Consider the following 15,458-nt stretch of genomic DNA (forward strand, 5'->3'; position numbering starts at 1 on the left):
GACCCCATTCCTGGTTTTACAAAATAGACACTTCAGTTTTATTTGAACCACAAGCACTCTTGCTAAAATGGAAATCTGAGTGGTGTGTCTCCACCCCTTGCTTTTTGTTGTCTTTTTATGGTATTGCTAAATGTGAGTTCCCATGTTACTGACATGACCAACAAACCAAGATATAATCACTCAGTATGCTTTTTGCTAGGGTTATAGCATCTGTCAGAGCGTCTATCTTCGCGTAAGCGGATTGCTATCCTTTGAATGTCAGTATGTGATTCATTTTGTCACTCCTCCTTTGCTAATGTAAACCATTAGATGCAGTAAATGTTATTTCAGATCAATTTGTGCAACCATATTATTATTAGGCTTCGGGTTAGTGGAGTAATATAATTTATTACATTTTCGAGGTCACTTCCATTCTCTGTCTGTTGCAATGTTGGTAGGATTTTTCACACGCCAGATGCTTTATAATCTCCATTACACTTTCCCATTTCTCATTGCATCATCTTCCTTCTTGACGATAGCAGAGTGGTGTCCAGCCAGGCTTATAATATTGGCTCAGTATCCTCTGCAAATATTGCAAACACTTTAATGTGCAGGTGCTCATAGGGTGATAAGGTGAGAGACATTATAGCCCTGCAAGCACAGGCAGCTTTTAAAGTTCTATTTAATCTGCTACAAACGAAAGGGATTTCCACACATAACACTTGGTGTGTTTTTCCCACATCTGTGGGGAAACCAGAATTTATACTATATGTGTGGTTGCCACTGAAAATGCAAGCTCCACTATCCCTGGACTCAGCTACATTGGCAAACAAAAAGCACTTTATATACATTGTTTATGCATTCTAACACTGTGACACCGGATGGTGCTGTGGAATTCCGTTTTTGCTAACCCGATTTTTCATACAAAGTTTGCAACACATTTAACTGAAACGTTTCTTTTATGTGTCCAGATCCAGCCCCCGTCTCCCACTGAAATTTATGCATATCATGACCCCTTGCATCCTGATGTTTCCTCATCTCCACCAGCTTTGCAGCATCAATAATTGGGTAAGCTGCTTCAAGAGCCTGTTTTCAGGCTGGTCAGACAGGATATTAATGCATGCATGCCTTAATATATATATAAATGAATGAATGGCAGCTAAGCATGGGAGTCTCCCTCTCTCTTTTTAGCAATAGTTGTTTTAGTTTAAAAATATAAAGGTTGCTTTAAACATTAGAAACCTAGGAAGCAGTCTATGTTATACCATTGGCCCATCAGACTCATTCTTGTCTGCACTGATTGCTGGGAGCTTTCCAGAGTTTCAAGGCTCTTTAGTCATATGTGGAGATACTGAGGAATAATCCTAGGACCTTTTGTAATGAAGCATGTACTAGCTCTATCACTGACCTGCGGCTCTTAGGGATATATCTATGCTTGCCATACCTGACGTGTCCTGGTTTTTGGGTGTAAAAATGGCATCAGGGGGGAATTTTGCCAAACTGGCTGGCAAAATGTTAGGGAAAACCTGGATGTATGGCAACGCAATGGTAAAAGAAGTGGAAACAGCTCAGAAAGCTTAAACCCAGCACAACATCAGGCTAAGCACAATATCAGGATCTCTAGGGTGTGTGCCTTAGAGCCCAGTGGATCTTATCGGCAGAAAAAGAAACTTTGTTTGCTTATTGGAATCTTTGTTCCTCTGCAGTGCTGTGGGATGGAGATTCCCATTAGCAAACAAAGTTTCTTCTTCGTGATAAGATCCTTGTGGCTTGACTCCTGCTTCTGTTCAGGAAAGGAAGCAAACAATTTACGGTACTTTTGCAGTAAAGGGCTTTATGCATTTGGAAACTAAGGTGCAGACAATCCTGATGACTGGGCTGCCGCCAGTTCGAATTTTAATTGCTGGTTTTAGATATATTGTGATGTATTTTAAGTATTGTTTTTAACCAGTTTGCTTTTATTATTTTTTATTCTATGACTGATGTTTTTAAATGTTGTAAGCCGCCTTGAATTTCCACTTGGCAGGATATAAATATATTACATAATAAAAAAAGTAATATGAGAGGCAGTTTGGTGGAATCCATATGCATTATTTTGAGTTTCTTGGAGGATAAACACTGTACAGATTTAGTAAGTAAAGTTTAGTAAGTTTGTTACAGGGCCAAGTTCAAGGTGTTACTTAAGGGTATATAAAGCCCTTAATAGAAAGGAATGCTGTGATCACCAATAGTCAGCATGGATTTCTGAAAAATAAGTCTTGTCAGACTAACCTGATCTCATTTTTTGACAGAATTACAAGCCTGGTAGATGAAGGGAACGCAGTGGATGTAGTCTACCTTGATTTCAGCAAGGCATTTGACAAGGTGCCCCATGATATTCTTGTAAAGAAGCTGGTAAAATGCGGTCTTGACTATGCTACCACTCAGTGGATTTGTAACTGGCTGACTGACCGGACCCAAAGGGTGCTCATCAATGGTTCCTCTTCATCCTGGAGAAGAGTGACTAGTGGGGTGCCACAGGGTTCTGTCTTGGGCCCGGTCTTATTCAACATCTTTATCAACGACTTGGATGATGGACTCAAGGGCATCCTGATCAAATTTGCAGATGACACCAAACTGGGAGGGGTGGCTAACACCCCAGAAGACAGGATCACACTTCAAAACGACCTTGACAGATTAGAGAACTGGGCCAAAACAAACAAGATGAATTTTAACAGGGAGAAATGTAAAGTATTGCACCTGGGCAAAAAAAATGAGAGGCACAAATACAAGATGGGTGACACCTGGCTTGAGAGCAGTACATGTGAAAAGGATCTAGGAGTCTTGGTTGACCACAAACTTAAAATGAGCCAACAGTGTGACGTGGCAGCTAAAAAAGCCAATGCAATTCTGGGCTGCATCAATAGGAGTATAGCATCTAGATCAAGGGAAGTTATAGTGCCACTGTATTCTGCTCTGGTCAGACCTCACCTGGAGTACTGTGTCCAGTTCTGGGCACCACAGTTCAAGAAGGACACTGACAAACTAGAACGTGTACAGAGGAGGGCAACCAAAATGGTCAAAGGCCTGGAAACAATGCCTTATGAGGATCGGCTAAGGGAGCTGGGCATGTTTAGCCTGGAGAAGAGGAGGTTAAGGGGTGATATGATAGCCATGTTCAAATATATAAAAGGATGTCACATAGAGGAGGGAGAAAGGTTGTTTTCTGCTGCTCCAGAGAAGCGAACACGGAGCAATGGATACAAACTACAAGAAAGAAGATTCCACCTAAACATTAGGAAGAACTTCCTGACAGTAAGAGCTGTTCGACAGTGGAATTTGCTGCCAAGGAGTGTGGTGGAGTCTCCTTCTTTGGAGGTCTTTAAGCAGAGGCTTGACAACCATATGTCAGGAGTGCTCTGATGGTGTTTCCTGCTTGGCAGGGGGTTGGACTCGATGACCCTTGTGGTCTCTTCCAACTCTATGATTCTATGATTCTAGAACAGTAATATATTCTCCAGAAATCTTTAATGGTTTAGTTAAGCATGTTATCATTGAGTAAATTTTCATTTAATTAGACACATCAAATTTAGACACCCCCCCCAACATTTTCCCAGATTATTATAAACTCCAGCCTCATTTCAGACATCATGGTATATCAAGACATTGCAGTGTTTAGCTGGTGATGTATCGTGATATTAAAAACTAGATACTGCTCAGCCCTAGCTGCAACCTTTCCTTGCAGGCATCACTCAAACCCCATGATCATTTTGATGCTCCATTTATGAACCTTTTCCAACTGTGCCCCCCAACATTAAAACTCTCTCTCTGTGTTAAAAATAATCTCTCTCTCTCTCTCTCTCTCTCTCTCTCTCTCTCAAAATAAAGCCTATTCTGTTTGGCAGAAGATTGTAGCCGTCAATCCTATTGTATAAACCTGGATGAAGCTAAGCAGGATTTTAATTTCTGATGTCGTGTGTGTGTGTGTGTGTGTGTGTGTACAAAATCCTGTGTTCTCTTCCACTAACTCCCCCCCCCAAGTGTGTACTTGAGGCAAAGGAAATGGAGAGTCATCTTCCTCATCCCAAGGACATGGAAAGCGTAGCCTATCAAATTGGGTATCAATAATTAAGGCCTTTGATGCTTTGAATCATTTAGATAATAAGATTGCTTTGAAGTAAATAAATAACAAATTAGAATTTGTGGCAGTCACAGGTGTTTGGCAAGGCCGGCTCATAATCAAAGGGAAAATGAATGCATTTTAACTCTGTGTAATTAGAAAAAGAAATGAAGTTTATATGCAAATCATACAGCACTTTAGTAAGAGATAACCGGTCAGATGACTTTTTTTTGTAATTTAAAATTTCATTCGAGGGGAGAATTTGCAAACTATCCATTTCCAATGCAATTTGACTACAGCTGGTTGAGCTGTCTTAGTTACCCTGGGAGAGAGATTCAGACATTGCTGGTAGGATGCCAAGCTTGTTATGGCACAGAAAAGACAACATATGCATTTTAAAACTCATCTCTCTTTCCTCCTTTCCCAGGCTGGTAGCAAACAGGCATCCCTGAAGGTTAGAGACATTGCTTGATGCCAGGAATTATAGCAAAGATCTAGTGCAAAATAAATTGGCAACAAGGGGAAAAAGACTATAGACAATGCAATATATCTAGAGAGCCAGTTTGCAGTGTAATGGCTAGAGGGGTTAGATTAGGCCCTTAGCTGACCAGGGTTCAAATCCCTGCTCAGCCATGCAGCTCAATGAGTAGGTAAGTCACTGTTTCTCACCATAACTTACCCCACAGGTTTTTTCTGAGGATAAAATGAAGAAGGGGAAACAATGTACTCCCTGAGCCCCTTGGAGGAAATTCAACAATAAAAATTACAATATGCCTGCTGTCAGGACTGGTCGTTGTCCTCTTCAGATCACCACACAAACGCTTCTTGTTCTTTTATAACTTTATACAGTGGTGCCTCGCAAGATGAAAAGAATCCGTTCCGTGAGTCTCTTCGTCTAGCGGTTTTTTTGTCTTGCGAAGCAAGCCCATTAGCGGATTAGCGGATTAGCGCTATTAGCGGATTAGCGGCTATTAGCGGCTATTAAAGGTTTAAGGGATTAGCGGATTAGCTGCTAAAAGGCTATTAGCTGCTATTAAAGGCTTAAGGGATTAGCGGATTAGCTGCTAAAAGGCTATTAGCAGCTTAGTGCCTTAGAAAAAGGGGGTGGGGAGCGAACCCCCCCCCCCAGGAATCGCAAGACATTTTAGTCTTGTGAAGCAAGCCCATAGAGAAATTCGTCCTGCGAAGCACCTCCAAAACGGAAAACCCTTTCGTCTAGCAGGTTTTCCGTCTTGCGAGGCATTCGTCTTGCGGGGCACCACTGTATTGCGTATTAATAAAACAATCTTATAAACGGTTCTTAAATATTATTCCTCAGAGCCACTTCTTTCAGATACCTTCTGAGCTCTGCTTCTCCATGACCAGCCACCCTCAAAATGGCGAAGGCGCCCTTCCCTTCGCTTTCCCGCTCTTTTTTCTAACCTCCTGGCTAGAGCTGGCTTGTATCTCCCCTCTTCCGAATCTGAACTAGAACCTAACCCTTGCCTTTCCTGTGAACAGCCGGTTCCTCCCTGTTGTTCTCTTCTATTAGATTCACTGCTCTCCTTCCCCCCTTGGGGAATGCCTTCTCCCTCTGAGAAACTGGAAACTTCTAACTCTTCCCTGACACCTGCTTATTTATTTTACCTATAAAAAATATTTATTGATGGCCATTTGTACAAAATCTCAAGGCAGTGTACAACAAAAGAGACAAAACACTGTTAAAAACAATACAGAATTATCATAAAAATTGTTTGCTCATCTTTAAAGCTTAAAGCACTGAATAGGCCTGTTGACACAGACATTCTGCAAGAGACACCTGAAGGTTAGAACTGAGGATGTCTGCCATATCTCTGCTGGAAGAGCATTTTACACCCTAAGACTAGCGGAACTAAATACCCAACATCCAGCTGAGGTCAATCGGGTCTCTTGTGACAACCAACAGTGCTCTTTCATGCACAATAACGTATCACCTGACACAGTAGTCTATGGGCAGCCAGTGCAGAGCTGTTCCATACTGAAATGGAAGCAGGCTTCTAAAGGTATAATCCCAGAAGAACAAGAGCTCAGTGTGCAAAAAGGGTGTGGCATATGCTATTCTTAGCCTCATTTAGCTCTCAGGACTACATGAAAGTCACATTGTATTGAAAACCGGGGATATACCTAATCAACTCTTAGGATAATGCACTGTGTTCCCTCTTCTCCCTTCAAGAGATGATTAGTGCTGTTGTTAATTGTCTAGTTGGGCCTATGTATGTGTTGCTGGGCATTCATACACCTGGGTGGGAATGAGATTATTGCGATCGTGGCAAGAAATCATGGAACACAAATAGCTTATTTGGGGTCAGCGCCATTACCGTGCTCTCAAAGGACCATAGGTGCCTGGTACAAATTTGCATAAAATCTGCATATGCTGCATATATAGATGCTTCTGGGAAATTTAAATGGTGGGGTCTCAGCAGCAGTGCACTTTTGCAGTGACTCCAGAAGCCCTAGAAATATTTTTTGAAATGTTTTAAAAGTGGGAGGCAGGAGATTTGGGATCTACCGCTAAAGACCGGGGGCTCAGATCGCTTGAACAACCCCCTAAGCACCCCCCTGCTTGAATTCCATGTTGCCTATAAGCTGTGGGAGCAATTTAAAAGCACAAATCAAGTAGATCAACATGCTCTGTCATGTTCATCTGTAGCACCCTGCTTGTGGTTAATGCTTAGCTGGAATGAAATATTCAATGCAGCAATAGAGAAATTAAAATAATAATTTATTTGTCAGACAAATAAATGATTGGCACAGTGGTATATGGTTACCAAAAGCTCTGCACACTCCAGCCCTGGTGGCCAGCACTTATATTCCCTCAGCCCAGCCTCCTTACTCCTCCTTTGGCTGCCTCTGTCCAATCAGCCTGGTTGAAATTCCTATTGCCTGTCTGATAGAACCAATCATAAAAGATACACCCATTTCCTATTACCTTTTATGGGAGACAAAGATACACCCATTTCCTATTACCTTTTATGGGAGACAAAGAGCTATATTTCCTTCTATCATATATCTTACATTTGCGTCGACAAGGCACCTTAATTACCAGATCACCCTTTGCTCTTTTGCTCTTCTGCTCTTTTGCTCTTCTGCCCCTGGCAACAGGAGCAGATGGCTAAAACAGATGGCTCATGGTTTTTAAATTTTGTCATAAAAAGAGGTCTTGGGTTCACCTTCTCACACACCATCAATGAAATAAGAATCTAATATAAGAATCTAACATTTCTTACTTTCTAACTCCTTTGTATACTTACATTAAAGTCAATATATTTAATATATAACATAGATTGATTTTTAGAAGAGAAGAACTTAGTAAAAACAGTTTCAAAAGCAACCTAAAAGCAACCTCAGAGCAGTCTCTTCGGTTTTCCCAGCCAGCTGCTATTTTTAGCTCTTTGCCCTTTAACCTTAGGGAAATCCTGTGTCTATGGGAAGCCCATAGATAAATTATTTACAACTCTTAATTAGTATGACCTTTGCTCCCAGCCTGTAATTTCCCTTCTATAACTTTTGAGGTACATAAGTCAATGAGGGGCCCTGTTCAGGAAAATAAAACAACTGCCAAATTACTGCGCCAGCTGCTTTTCTGTCTGGCATGGAGCAAGCATCTGCAAATATATATTTTTAAGCTCAATTTAAAATATATAAATCTTGATCAGATGCCTCACATCTGCCTGGCAACAAATCCACAAATCCACTGGAAAGCATGGGATGGATGAATGAATGATGTATAAACAGCCCACAAACAGATCAGAGCCAGTGCAGTGGTTAAAGTGTTGGACTCAAACCTGGGAGACCAGGGTTCTAGTCCCCATGCAGCTGTAAAGCTCACTGGCTGACCTTGGGCTAGTTGCTGTCTCTTAGCCTAACCTACTTCATAGGGTTGTTGTGGGGGTGATATATGGGGAGGTAGAGAACCATGGACACCACCTTGAGCTCATTGGAAGAAAGATGATGATAATGATGATTTTAATATGTTTATTTGCTTGTTTGCCACACATCTGACTGAGTTGCCCCAGCCACTCTGGACGGCTTCCAGCAAATGAAACACATTAAGCACAATAAAACATCAAACACCAAAAATTTACCTATGATAAGTTATAAATGGAATAAATACTGTCTAAAGCCTTTATATTTTATTTTATTTTATCTTCTTTCCTCTTTCTTCCTACCCCCTGTATCTCAATCTTAAGAATTAAGGCTCTGAAATGTTTCAGTCTTTGTAGCCATTCTGTTCAGTTCTTTCTCTTATCTCTTAAGGGTTTCCCCAGAAAGAATACAAAGTTTCTAAAGGTCTTCTTTGTTATGCTTATGTTGTTTAGATTCCTTTGCCTCACTGCAAATTGCAAATTGCAAATTGCTGAGGGCTTTTCACTCTGTTGTTTCCACAGCAGGAGACTAATCACTTCCTTTCTTCACTCCTACGGCTCTGTTTGCTGCGCCATATTCACGCCGAAAAGCAGTGCGGGTTCCTTATTTAAATCCTTTTACATTCAGAGTTCACTTAGTGTATAGCCCAAATTTTTGGCCACAGATTACTCCAAAAACACTAAGGGTTCTGTTCTTAAAGTTACGGAGGTTTGTCGCTTTTCCAGTGGGAGCTAGAGGCATCGCCACACGGGGTCCGCAGAGCTTACCATTTGCGTTTCTCAGTCCCGTCGTTCTCGAGTCCTCTTTTAAAAAAAAACCCGAAAAAACGTCGGGGCTACTCCAACGCCGCTGGTCAGCATATCCCTCAAGGGGGCCCCCCTTGAGATTTTGGAGGTCGCAGTGCCCTTGCGTTGCCCCCAAGCCCCCGTGTAGCTCGGAGAAGCCCTTCAGCTGCTTCTCTGCGCTCCCTGCTGCTTGCGATCCAAACCAGGAAGTCCTCATGCTAGGAGAGATGCATGAGTTGATAGATAAGAAAATAGAGGGAGTAGTAGGAGAATTGTCAAATAAAATTAAAGACCTGACCGTTCGATCAAAGACTATGGAAGAAACAAGCAAAAAAATACAAAAAGATATGAAAGAACAAAAGAAGGAGACAGAGAGGATAAAAGATGAAATAGGAGAACTGAATAGAAATAAAGACCAAATCTTGGATAATTTAGCAATGATTGAAATGAAACAGAAACAACTAAATTTAAAATTTAGAGGAGTAGGAGAAGAGACAAATGAGAATATAAAAGAAAAAATGACAAAAGAGCTAGCGAAATGGTTAGAATTGAAAGAGGAGGAGGTTGCCTATCAAATTGTAAATGCCTTCAGGATTAAAATAAGGTCTACACAAGTAAAATTGAGAAAAGTCCCAGGAGACTGCTTAGTTATATTTAATTCAATGGAATTCAAAAACATGATACTAAGAACAAGTTATCAAAAGAAATTAATTATTGAAGGCAGGCCAATTATCATTTTTAAAGAAGTACCAATTAGACTCCTTCGCAAAAGAGAAGGATATAAACAGCTAGTAAGTGTGTTAAAAAACAATGGTATACAACACAGATGGGAGTTCCCTGAGGGGATCTCCTTTTTCTATAAAGAAAAAAGATTTAGAATTACTGAGACCCAAGAAGTAAGGAAGTTTCTGCGTAGATACGAGAAAGAGCTTGGGAAAGCGGAGGTGAGATATGGAGGAAGAAACGAAGACCCAGAGGAGAGAAGAAAGAAAAAGGAGAAAGGAAAAGAACAGGAAGACAAAAGAAGGGAGGAAGAAGAAGAGGAAGAGGCGGAAGAAGAGGGAGTAGCGGAAGAAGAAGAAGAGGAAGAGGAACCAGAAAACAAAGCCACTCGAATTTAAATTATTGGTTATTTGTACTTTGAAAAGTAAATACAATAATGAATCTGAAAATTTTGTCTTGGAATGTGAATGGACTGAATGAAAAAACCAAAAGGAATAAAATCGTGAATGTTTTGAAAAGAAAGAACCTTGATCTGATATGTATACAGGAGACACACATGACTAAAAAGCATAAACATATCCTCATAAATAAAAAATTAGGCGTTGAGTTTGTAAACTCCATTGCCGGAAAAAAAAGAGGGGTAGTGACATATGTCAAAGAAAAATGGGAACCCAAGTTAATTTGCAAAGATGATGAAGGAAGGATTTTGGGGGTTCAAATTAACTTTCAAGGTGAAAAACTCAACGTGATAAACATATATGCCCCGAACCTGAATAAATTGGAGTTCTTTAAGAAACTGGAAGAAATACTATTGGAGTTAGAGTGTAACAAGACGATATTACTGGGTGATTTTAATGGAGTACCGGCACCAGAAATAGATAGACAATCAGAAAAGAAAAAAGGTAATCAAGGGAAGCTGCCAAGATCCTTCAACAACTTAGAGGAAAATTTAGATCTAGTAGACATTTGGAGATATAAACACCCAATTGAGAAGCAATTCACCTTCTTCTCAGAGCCACATAAGAGCTGGGGCAGAATTGATCAAATCTGGATCTCAAGAGAACTCACATTAAGAACATCTAAGTGTGAAATCCAACCTAGAACTCTATCCGATCATAACTCAATAGTCTTCGAAATAAAAGGTATATCTCAAGACGGGTTTAGATGGAGAATGAATGAACATTTACTAGAGAGTGAAGACGTTATTGCAAAGACCAAAGCCACTCTAAAAGACTACTTTAGTCTGAATCTCAATAAAGAATCAAGTATAGATGTAGTCTGGGATGCCAGCAAGGCAGTGCTAAGAGGTTTTTTTATCCAGCAAAATAGCTATAAGAAGAAAGTAAGAGAACAAAAGAAAGAGGAAGTCCTTAGCCAGCTAAGAGAATGTGAGAAAAAATTAGTAACAAACCCGAAAGACGAACTAAATATACAAACAATAAAAATGTTACAAACACAATATTCAATTTTAACAAGTCAAGAAATTGAATGGAAAATTAAGCTGATGAAACAAAAATATTTTGAATTGGCTAATAAAACGGGTAAATTATTAGCTTGGCAACTGCGAAAAAGGCAAAAACAAAATGTAATAAATAGGATAAGAATAGAGGAACAACTGATAGAAGACCCAAAAGAAATAAAGGAAAATTTTCTTAAATTTTATGAGAACTTGTACAAAAAGGAAGACGAAGAGACAACCCGGATAGAAGAATATTTTGAAAACTACAGTGGGAAGACCATAACAGAGGAAGAAAGATCTCAACTAAATAAACCTATAAATGCAGAAGAGATCCAGGATACGATAAGGAAGATGAAATTAGGGAAAGCCCCAGGACCAGACGGACTGCCAGCCAAATATTATAAAATATTAGAAAACCAACTAACGCCAGTGTTATGTGATCTTATGAATAACATATTAAGAGGAGGTAAGATACCAGAAACATGGAAAGAGGCCCATATTACGATGATCCCTAAACCGGACACGGACAAATTAAATATCAAAAACTATAGGCCTATATCATTATTAAATAACGACTATAAAATTTTTGCAGAAGTGATGGCAAATAGACTGAAAAAGTGCTTAGTAAATCTAATACATAAAGACCAAGCAGGATTCCTCCCAAACAGGTTTCTCAAAGATAATGTGAGGCATATCATAAACATCATAGAATATTTGGAGTGTAAGAATGATGTACCTGCGGCGCTGATTTTCATAGACGCAGAGAAGGCGTTCGATAATGTCTCATGGTTGTTCTTGTTAAAAAGCATGGAGAAAGCAGGGTTAGAGGGCGAATTTATGGAAGGGATAAAATCAATTTATTCAAACCAATCGGCCAAACTGATTATAAATAACAATTTAACAAATTCATTTAAAATTGAAAAAGGAACAAGACAGGGATGCCCTCTATCCCCGCTTTTATTCATTATGGGATTGGAGGTAATAACGAATAAGATTAGAGCAACATCAGAGATTAGAGGGATCAAAATAGGAATGAAAGAATACAAACTAAAAGCATATGCAGATGATATGGTGCTATCTCTGGAAGAACCACAGAAGAGTGTTAGTAAGGCCTTGGAGCTATTAGAAGAATATGGCAAGTTGTCCGGTTTCAAGTTAAATAAATTAAAGACAAAAATGTTGACTAAAAATTTGGAAAAAGACGAAAGAGAAAAACTGGAGACACAGAACGGAATTAAGGTGGCTAAAAAAATAAAATATTTAGGAATTTGGCTAACAACAAAAAATATAAATCTAATTCAAGATAATTATCTCACAACATGGAAGGAGATCAAAAAAGATCTAGATATGTGGAACAGAGTAAAACTTTCATGGATGGGAAGGATGGCGGCCATAAAAATGAACATACTCCCAAGAATGATATTTTTGTTCCAAAACATCCCTGTGATTAGAGGCTCCTCAATGTTTAAAGATTGGCAAAGAACTCTTTCGAAATTTATATGGAATGGGAAGAGACCGAGAATTAAATTCAAATTACTAACAGATCGGAATGAAAGAGGGGGATTCTCGGTTCCTAACCTGAAGTTATATTTTGAGGCCTCCTGTCTCTGTTGGATCAGAGATTGGATAAGATTGGAAGATACGGACCTGCTAGACTTGGAAGGCTTCAACAACAGGTTCGGTTGGCATGCCTATTTATGGCTAGATAAAGAAAAGGTACATAAAGGTTTTTCAAACCATATTATTAGAGGGCCACTATATGAAGTCTGGGAGAGAAATAAAAAACTTTTGGAATGGAAAACACCCTGGTGGTTATCCCCAATTGATATTCTAACAATCAAAAAAGTAAACATGGAAGGAGAAAGACTGACATATGAAGACCTACTGATAAGATCAGAGAGTGGATGGAAATTGAGGACATATGAGGAGCTAAAAGACAAGTTAACAGGCTGGCTGCAATTCCATCAAATAAATGCGGTTTGGAAGGAAGATAAAAAAGTAGGGATAAATGAGAAAAAATCTAAATTCCAGATAGAAATAATTGAAGGCAAATCCAAGTTATTATCTAAAATGTATAACATATTATTAGATTGGGATACTAAAGATGAAGAAATTAAGGAGGTCATGACAAAATGGGCAATGGACCTCGGACATAATATAGAATATGAAAAGTGGTCGAATTTATGGACTAGTGGAATGAAATTCACGGCATGTGTTTTACTTAGAGAAAATTTGGAAAAGATGATGTATAGGTGGTACATCACACCGGCAAAACTAGGGAAAATATACAAAACAGGAAACAAGGCTTGCTGGAAGTGTAAAATTAAAGAAGGTAATTTCTACCATATGTGGTGGACCTGTGAAACAATGAAGAAATTTTGGGAACTTATATATAATGAGTTAAAGAAAATACTTAGATACACCTTTCCTAAAAAGCCAGAGGCCTTCTTACTAGGAATAATTGGGGACGAAATAAAAAAAGAAGATAAGACGTTTTTCCAATATGCTACGGCTGCTGCTAGAATATTAATTGCACAAAATTGGAAGAGCCCAAATATCCCAATGATCAGAGATTGGCAAGCAAAACTATATGAGTATGTTGAGTCAGCAAAAATGACACAAAAAATTAGAAACCAAAAAAATACAAAGTTTGTTAACGATTGGAAAAAATTTATGGTATACATTGAAGGTAACTATAGAGACTTAAAAACCATAGCAGGTTTGATATAAGTCCTACGACGCGCAAACCAGTAACAATTAATAGCTGCAGAAAAGAAAGAACTTCTTATTAAGAAACCCGAAAACGGGAGGGTAGGAGGTCAAGGGAGGTGTAGGGAAAAGGTTTAAATATTTAAAAATATAATGCTTTAAGGAAAAGGACAAAAATGGTAATGAATGTCATTCCTGCGTTATGTATGGATATTGTTTATTAATCTGTTGATTAGTTTTGTTTTTTCTTTTTCTTTTTGATTTTTTTCTTTTTTTTCTTTCTTAAGAGAAGCTCAATAAAAAGAATTAAAAAAAAAAAAGAATAAATACTGTCTAAAATAAATGCTCACTGCAGCATATCTACTCCACCAACAAATCAGAATGAAAGTACAACAAAAGACAACAACAACAACAACAACCAGATTATAGTTTAACCTCCACAAAAGCTTTTTGCAAGCAAGTCTGGTTTAATGCTCAATAAACCAGCAGTTTAGAGGGGCCCTATGACTTTCACTGAAAAGTACTTAGTAGAAAAGCTTAGGGCTTTGTTTCTCTCGGGTCCCTTACCCGCCTTCAGTAGTAGCCAGCCCCTATTGTTTTCCTCATTGTTACTTCTCCCGTGTGTGTGTGTGTAGTGATGCATCACCATTGTGAACCATTCAGCTGCATGCGGCTCCTCTGATTTGTGCTGTTAACTGTTTTCCACAGCTATATTTCCCTCACCTCTGCTGATTTTCATGCTGGCCAGTCACCTTGCCTAGGCAAAAAGAGAAAGACAGCGAGTGAGAAATGCAGTGTATGTACTGAGCTGTAATCTTTTGCTTAATTAATGCATGCATATTTCATAGGCAGGACACTTAGGTGATTATTTATATCGCAATAGGGGGTGGGATATCCAGAAAGACCTAGGTATTTTTCCTTCTAAATTCCACTTTGAATATTCATTGCTACTTTAAATCCTCTTTGTTGAATTTTAAATTGTCCATGGCATTATTCCAGGGGTGAAAATCCTTTTTACAGAACTTGGTTGTTAGCTTGTACAAAATTCCTAAAGGCACCCAGGAACTCTTTTAGGGCATTTCACTTTTAGAGATGGGTATGTCCTCTGTCTAATTGGGAATGTGTCCAATTTTATTGAAGTTAATTCAGAAAATATCTACTGGACAGCTGAAATTAATTTAATATAAAATCTGATCAATTCCAAAGGGACCACCAGTTGACTTTGGGCCATTGTGCTGCATCTCTCAGCCTAACCTACATAACAGGGCTGTTTTTGAGGTGGAATGGGTGCAAAAGAACCATTGCACTGCTCTGGCTTCACTGGAGGAACTGGGTGCATGGGAGGTAAAAATGGAATGAATGAAGGGGGGCACCACCTTAGCTAGCGTTTGCCTCTTCCCAATAAAATATGGTGTTTGTGTGCCAGGACGATAGGGGCTCCTTACATACTGTGAAGTTCCCACAATTAACATTATTGTAGATATTAATATTGCACAGCCTTAAGTAACTGGGTGCCTAAAAACGAACACCTTTTGGAATAAAAACTGTCTAGGCCCATTAGATTGATTCAAAACCTTACTTGCAGAACTTTCTCCAAAACAGAACAAAAACCAGTAAATGATAATAATAGTTCCATACAATATATTGTGCAAGTCCACCACAGGTTCTTCTTCTCATAAATAAAAGATAATTCCTAGAAGCAGAGGTCTCTCTCTTCCTGCAGCCTCCATTTTGCCTGAGGCTGTGTGTTCCTGGAGAACCTCATTACATCCTTATTTCTACAGAACCTGAGAACAAAGACTCAGCCGCCACCCTTCCA

General features: G+C 39.2%; 1 long non-coding RNA gene across 3 annotated transcripts in view; it reads right to left on the minus strand.

Moving 5' to 3' along the window:
* Positions 1-367: 367 nt before the first annotated feature.
* The window catches only part of LOC310681365, a 98,335-nt gene continuing 83,244 nt past the window's right edge, over positions 368-15,458 (minus strand). The window contains exons 2-4 of one of the 3 annotated variants that reach the window (XR_014513233.1): positions 14,207-14,396; positions 4,758-4,816; positions 368-562 (exon numbers count right to left, since the gene is read on the minus strand). This is a non-coding gene — a long non-coding RNA (uncharacterized lncRNA). Of the gene's footprint in view, positions 563-4,757; positions 4,817-14,062; positions 14,397-15,458 lie in introns of those variants that run through there. The other 2 variants (XR_014513232.1, XR_014513234.1) reach the window with 2 other exon arrangements.

The sequence above is a fragment of the Podarcis tiliguerta genome (genome assembly GCF_965153285.1).
Source record: "Podarcis tiliguerta genome assembly, chromosome: 1".
Lineage (NCBI taxonomy): Eukaryota > Metazoa > Chordata > Lepidosauria > Squamata > Lacertidae > Podarcis > Podarcis tiliguerta.